This window comes from Takifugu rubripes, unplaced genomic scaffold (genome assembly GCF_901000725.2).
Source record: "Takifugu rubripes unplaced genomic scaffold, fTakRub1.2, whole genome shotgun sequence".
Lineage (NCBI taxonomy): Eukaryota > Metazoa > Chordata > Actinopteri > Tetraodontiformes > Tetraodontidae > Takifugu > Takifugu rubripes.
The window spans coordinates 263,181-270,749 of record NW_021821639.1 but is presented as its reverse complement, the minus strand read 5'-3'; the positions used below and the strand labels follow the sequence as shown (position 1 = coordinate 270,749).

Here is a 7,569-nt window from a genome sequence, read left to right as displayed (position 1 = left end):
GGTGGATGTTTTCTGAGGCCTGGAGGCTTTAAAGTGGCGCTTTTACCCACTTGTCCTCGTTCTGTTGGAAACTTGATCCAAAAACCTTTTCTGGAGCTTCATGTTCTGCTTTTTTGAAGGAATGAAATGGTTTCATCAGCGCTGCCGGGGGCTGAGCAGGCTTCATAAATCTGAAGCTCTGAGATCCTTTAAAGATCTCCTGGAATCAGCAGATGGGGGTTTGATCCAAAACTGTAAGAATCAGTCAAGCTATCAAATCTTGACTCAGTCCAAGCGTGAACCAGTCCATCCAGAGCTGATTATGGCTCAGCCAGGAGGAAAGCACGGCCTGGGGGGGTTCATAAGGAGGATGGATGGATGATTTGATGTTATTGAGAATAAAAACAGCTGAAAATGGAAGCGGAGATGTTTCAGAGCACCAGAGTTCAGAAAGAGTTTCTAATCAAACACCGCCTGTTGGGAATGATGAATGGATGGATTTTTATTTAATCTAGACTAATTTAGACTAATTTTAACATCCTTTATGCCAGTTACATAGAGCGTGCGCGCGCACACACACTAGCAAAGATGATATCCAAACAGCCAAATAAATGGGAGTCAAAAGAAATCATTTAAAGCTCATATGTCAGAGTCAAGGTCGAGGGTTTTCTATGGCCCCCGGGATGATATTGATTTATTATTAGAACCGGCCCACAGGCCGCAGATGTTTTACACAGGCCAATACTACATTTCCCACAATGCAACGGTGACAGTCTGAGCGGGAGGTGGCTTCATTTCATTATTTATCAGTAGTCATTAGCATAACAGCAAAAGTTAACTTTCAGATCCCCATAAAATGGCAAAACGGAAGGTGGACACTGAGAACCGGGGGTTCAAACAAGGTGGGAGTGGGAGTACATGTTCACGGAGGCAGCTGGGAAACCTGGGTGTCTTCTGTGTGGAGAAAGGGTGGCGGTAATGAAAGAATATCATCTGAGACAGCATCATGAAGCTAAACACGCGGACAAAGACAAGAATATGGACATGGAACAAAAGCTACAGAAGGTTGAGGAATTAAAACCAGGCCTCAAATCTGGACAGGCTCTGTTCAGAAAAGCCAAATCTCAAAGCGAGGCTGCTGTCAAGGCCAGTTTGATTCTGGCAGAAGAGATCGCTCAATCAGCCCGGCCATTTCCAGAGGGGGATTCCATCAAACACTGCATGCTTAAAGTTTGTGAGCAAGTTTGCCCAGACAAAAGGCAACTCTTTTGAAACGGGAGCCTGAGCAGAAACACCATTGTTGTCCCTCAATCTAAAAGAGCAGCTGGAGAAAAAGGGGAAAGATTTCATGGCATCTTCCCTGGCTGTGGATGAGAGCCCCGACATTAGAGGGGACTCCAGCCTCAACGTGACAGAGGAGTTTCTGGCGTTACGTCCTGTGCACGGCACAACCACAGGACAGGATTTGTATGAAGAGATGTCAAGATGTGGAAATGAGATGGAGCTGCCTCGGGAAAAACTGGTGGGTTGGACAACAGACGGAGCAGCTGCCATGTGTGGACACAGGAGTGGACTGGTGGCCAAGATACGGGAGAAGACGCAGGAGGAAAACGTTACGCTGAACTGACAGCTCATCATTGCATCATACACCTGGAATCGTTGTGTGCTGAAGCCCTGAACATGGAACATGGAATGTTCACCATCACGCACGCAGGGAACTTTATCAGAGCCAAAGGTTTAATTCAGCGCCAGTTCAAGGCGTTTCTGAGCCAGTGGCAAACGCAGCGTGGTGATTTGCCCCATCACACTGAGGTGCGATGGCTAAGCCAGGGAAAGGTGCTGCAAAGATGTTTCCAGCTTCCTGAGGAGATCGGATGTTCTTGGACAGCAAAGGGAAAGACACAACTCAACTCCCAGACCAAAGGTTCTTGTGTGAAACGGCTTTTCTGTGGGACATTCCGAGTCATCTGAATGCAATGAAGCTGCAGCTGCAGGGTCGGGGTGGTGTCCCCTCTGATATGTACAGTACAGTGAAGGCCTTTAGAACCAAACGCACTCTGTGGGAGGCACAGATGCACAAAGGAAACTTGAGCCACTTTCCCAGGTGCCAGACCCTGAAAGAGAAGCTCTCTACCAGCGTGTTCCCGAGCACAGTTTGCTGATTAAATGAGTGTTCTCGCCGCTGACTTCCCACGCCGAGTCACTGACTTAAAAGCACCAAAAAGCAGGTTTGAACTGCTCAGCCGTCCGTTTGAGGTTGAGGTGGAAAGCTCAGCACCAAAGCTCCAAATGGAGGTGATTGAGCTCCAATGCAGTGATGCCCTGAAGGCAACACATGGGGCAGTGGGTGCTGCGGAGTTTGCCCGTTTCCTCCCCGACACACATCCAGGCTGCTCCAACGTTGCCTGTGTTTGGCAGCACAGACCTGCGGGAACAACTGCTTTCTTTGATGAAGCTGAACAAAACATCACACAGAAGTGGACTTCCTGCTGAACACCTTCACTCAATTGTGAGGAGTTCCTCAGCTCAGAGCCGGACCCCCAACATTGATGAACTCGTCCAAAAGATGAGACACCACCAAGTATCAGCCTCAAACAAGTGAACATTAAGCTGCAATAACACATTTACAATTATTACTCAGCTCAAGTTTAAAAGTTAAAGGTAAATATTTTTCACTGCACATGAGCCTTTTCCTTGAAGAAAGTGTTGGTTTTGCTTCATAGATTTTTGCACTTTATGTTATTGTATTTCAATCCAATTATGTTCTAAAAATATTTCAGCTGAGTGAATGATAGAAAATTGCTGTTATAATTTTTTTCTTTGAAGTAAATTTAGCCCACTTTTGCTAAATGAGAAAATCTACTGATGGTGCCTTGAATAATACCGCTTCATTCATTTAATGTTCATGTTACTTGTGTTACTGCTGCATCGATCATGCAGCAAATACGGCAAATTGACCCGCCTTCGATCCAGAGCCCACCCAGCTGCACAGAACTCTGGCATGTTTAATCTAGAATGTGGTGTAGTGAAGTACGGAGTCCTGGCTAATGAGTGAATCTCCTGGCACCAGGGCCCTTATGTGTATTGGCAAGTTGCTATGGCAATATTTAGAGACCAACATTAGATTGTATTGATTGTAAAAATGTGTTTACTTCTCCTCGAAATGATTCATCTAAAACATTGAAGTTTAGCTGTTGTGGTGCTGTCATGTAGGGAGTGCTGGAGTTCTGCTGATTTAGTGTCGGATAAATATAAAGTAAATGTTTGAAAAGGCCGCAAGAATGCCGGCGATGCTAAAGTTAGCCAGTTGCTCAGGTTACTGCAGTTACAGGCTAAAGCTCAGCAAACAAAATTACGGTATTTGTGTCGCAGGGATCCCTTGGTAAAGGTAATAGCTTCATCAGAGATGCTTCATCCTCCAGCCTCACATAGTCTAATTCCCACCTCTTCTACTCTTTTATTTCATTTTTCATTCCATCCTTTGTCTCACCCAGTGAAAAATAGCAGAAGAGGAGTTTTCTCTCTTTCCGAGTTGCCGTATTGTTAAAGAGGGCTTTTAACTGGAAACAAACACATATTTTCTCTGGATGAGGCAGCAAATTAATTTGAATTAGAAAAGAAATTAACCGACACCGTTGCAGTTAAAAAACTTTTTCTAAACTTGACCAGTACTCTCTTCACTGAATTCATTTATTTAAATGTCATACAAAAAGTCAAGCTGGAGGCCATGATCAAAGAGAAAATCCTCAAAGTGAAGATGGGAAGTGATGATAGATTTGGGTCTGAGGAACCTGCTGACTGAACGGGCAGCTTTCCCCGTTTGGGACCTTCTCTGGTTCCTGACCAAGCATCAATAAGGTGTGTGTCGCAAGGATGAACGGCGGTGGAGGAGACAGAGGGAGATGGGAGATTCTTTCCTCCAAAAATGTATTTTAATTTATCAAAAATAAAGTAGCGTCAGAAGATGCCAGGCTAAATCCATACAATACATACAGACCCTGCACACTCTTACACCCCTCCACTTTAACTCTTTTCCAACAATTTTCTTTTTCTCCAAAACAATGACCAACCAACTCAATAACCAACAAGAAGCCCTGTCTTGGGCCTACTACAGGGCTTTTATACCTGTAGCCCCTCCCACAGGTGAAACCAATCATCAAAATTATTATGCTCACTAATACATTTACAAACTCAAAATTACAACCGAAAAGAAAATACAAAATATGCGTAAAACTTCCAAAACAAATTTCCACCACCAACAACCACCCAGTGCACAGTAAAATACATGTTCAATTTACCCCAATAAAACACCCCTGCTAAAATAGATTGTGCCGTAGCACCCCGCGAAACCCCTCCATATATACAATCATGGACCAGTCCTTCGGTTTCCCCAAACGAGGAAGTATGTCCTGCTGGTGAGCTATGGTAAAAAGTGGTTTGTATGAAATGCCTAAACCGAGTAACCCTAGACGGAACAGAATGGAAATGAAATGTTTGTGTGTGCGTATGAAGTGTGTGCGTATGAAGTGTGTGCGTATGAAGTGTGTGCGTATGTGGCACGGCTCACTCCGTGACATTTCCCCCCTCTTCTGAAAATGCCCCCTGTGGCATCCTAGAGAGGAAGTCAGCAGTACAGTTCATCTTCCCTGCTCTGTACAACACATCAAAATCAAATGGCTGTATAGCCAAGAACCACCTTGTGATCCTAGCATTCGTGTCCCGCATACACCCCAGCCAGGACAAAGCTTTGTGGTCCGTCTCGAGCACAAATTTACGCCCCAACAAATAATATTTGAAGGAGTCCAGTGCCCATTTTATTGCGAGACACTCTTTTTCGACCGTTGAGTAGTTCTGCTCTCTGGGTAGCAGCTTCCGGCTAATATAAGCCACTGGTTGCAACTGTCCTTCATCCCCCTGCAAGAGGACCGCACCCAGGCCTCTCTCTGAAGCATCGGTCTGCACCGTAAATGTTCTCTCAAAGTCTGGACTGAGGAGCACTGGCTCTTGACAAAGAGTCCTTTAAGTCCTGGAACGCGCTCTCGCACTCCTCCGTCCACTCCACCTTGTTGGGTTGGCTCTTGCGGGTCAGCTCTGTCAGTACAGACGCCTTCGCTGAAAAGTTTGGTATAAAGCGCCTGTACCAACCCACAAGACCCAGGAACGACCGCACCTGTTTCTTGGTGGTTGGCCGCTTTGCAGCCATGATGGCTTCCACCTTCCCCACCTGAGGGCGGATCACCCCGTCCCAGCACATAGCCCAGGTAGGACGTCTCCTCCCTGGCCAAGGCACACTTGTTTGGGTGGATGGTAAGGCCCGCCTCCTTAACCAAGGAGAGGACCTGCTGCAGATGACCGAGATGCTCCTCCCAGGTGGCGCTGTAGATGACAATGTCATCCAGGTAGGCAGCGGCAAAGCTCTCCGTCCCCCTGAGAACTCTGTCCATCAATCGCTGAAAACTCGCCGGTGCCCCATGCAAGCCAAAGGGTAAAACTGTGAATTGGAAGTGTCCAAATGGTGTTCTGAAGGCAGTGAGCTCCTTGCTGCTCTCTGCCAGCGGTACCTGCCAATAACCCTTGCACAGGTCCAATGTGGTTAGGTATTTGGCCTTGCCCAGTCGTTCAATCAGGTCGTCGACCCTTGGCATGGGGTAGGGGTCGAACTTTGCCTGCATGTTGACCTTGCGAAAGTCCAAACAAAATCTCAGGCTGCCATCCTTCTTGGGAACCAGGATAACTGGGCTACTCCACTCGCTGAAGGATGGCTCGATGACCCTTAGCTGAAGCATCATGTCCAGCTCCTCCTTCAGGACCGGCAGTAGTCGCTCTGGCACCCTGTAGCATGGCTGCCGCACAGGATTGTCGTCCTTGAGCACCACATGGTGCTCCACCAGCTCTGTTCGCCCAGGCCGCTGAGTGAAGAGACCCTCTGGCAGGATGTAGTGGAGGTCACGCTGGCGCTCCTCTGACAGATGACTGACGTCCATCTGGCACTCCTCCTCCCGGCCTGGCAGGTACTGTTCGCTGCACTCCTCTTCCTCCTGGACCGCTCGGATCATCAGCGCTGACGCCCCCTGCTGTGGTTCCGACTGCACCTCTGGCTCCACCCGCTCATTCCATCGCTTCAACATGTTGACATGGAAGACTTGTCGTTTCTTTCGACGGTCTGGCATGTCGATCTCGTGCGTCACAGCTCCCATTTTGCGTGTCACAGTGTAGGGCCCCTGCCATTTCGCCAACAGCTTGTTGTCAGAGCTGGGCAACAGTAGCAGGACCCGGTCACCAGGCTGGAAACGGCGTGTGCGAGCAGACCGGTCATACCATGACTTCTGTCGGTGTTGAGCCTGGCGAAGGTCGTCTTGAGCCATTGCAGTCACTGCGGTCAGCCTCTCCCTCATTTTCAGGACGTAGGAGATGATGTCCGTCTGCCGCGGCGTCTCTCCTTCCCAGGTCTCCCTCAGCACGTCCAGTGGGCCCTGCACCTGATGTCCATACAGCAGCTCGAAAGGGGAGAACCCAGTTGATTCTTGGGGAACCTCCCTGTACGCGAACAACAGGTATGGTAGCCACTGGTCCCACTCCTTTCCACTGTCATCCACAAACCGTCTGAGCATGTTCAGAGTTTGGTTGAACCGCTCTACCAGTCCATCAGTCTGTGGGTGGTAGGGAGTGGTTCTGATGCGCTTTATCCCTAACAAGTCATACACTTGTTGGAGTGTTTTGCTCATGAAGTTGGGACCTTGATCTGTTAAAACCTCACGGGGAATCCCTACTCTGGAGAACAACTGTAGCAGGCAAGAGGCAACCTGCTTGGCAGTGACAACCTTTAGGGGGAAGGCTTCTGGATACCTGGTGGCGTAGTCACATACAACCAAAATGAAGCGGTTCCCTGACCTACTCCTCTCCAGGGGACCAACAACATCTACCCCTATCCGTTCAAACGGGGTGTCAACAACAGGAAGTGGCACTAATGGGGCACGTGCCAAACCTTTGGCTCCTGCCAATTGACATTGTGGACATGACCCGCAGTATTCCTTGATTTGTACAAACATTCCTGGCCAGTAAAAACGTCTGCCGATGCGCTGTAGAGTCTTCATGTGAGCTAGGTGCCCTGCCCAAGGGATTGTGTGGCCTAGCTCTAACACTTGTGTCCTATATTTCTCTGGCACAACAAGCTGTAAGCCATCCTCGCTCTGCCTGTACAAGATGTTATTTTGCAGGATGAAAACTTCCTTTCCAAGAGCGGGGAGAAAACACACACCATCCTCTAGCTTCTTAAACAGTGGGGCTAGCGTCAGATCTGCACATTGTATATCTGCAATATCACCAGAAAAACGTACATCTGCATCAGACAAGCTAGGGGGATCAACATCTGCCACACTCTGCAAGTCTGAATGCTCTATAATCTCCTCCACTGTCTGTCTACGCTTAGCACATCTTTCTTCTCTGGTGCATGCTGGCTCAACTGGAACATCCTCACCATAAAAAGGAAAATCTGCCATGTCAATAGGTTTTGCTTTTGCCATCGCTCTAGTCACTACACAGGCCAAGGCAGTCCTACCTACCAGGTCTGGCAAAACAGGGAGATCCTGG

The 7,569-nt window shown here is 48.1% G+C and overlaps 1 pseudogene; it reads left to right on the top strand.

The window, feature by feature from the left end:
* Nucleotides 1-835: 835 nt before the first annotated feature.
* Nucleotides 836-2,581, top strand: LOC115248540 (general transcription factor II-I repeat domain-containing protein 2-like; annotated as a pseudogene).
* Nucleotides 2,582-7,569: the final 4,988 nt, after the last annotated feature.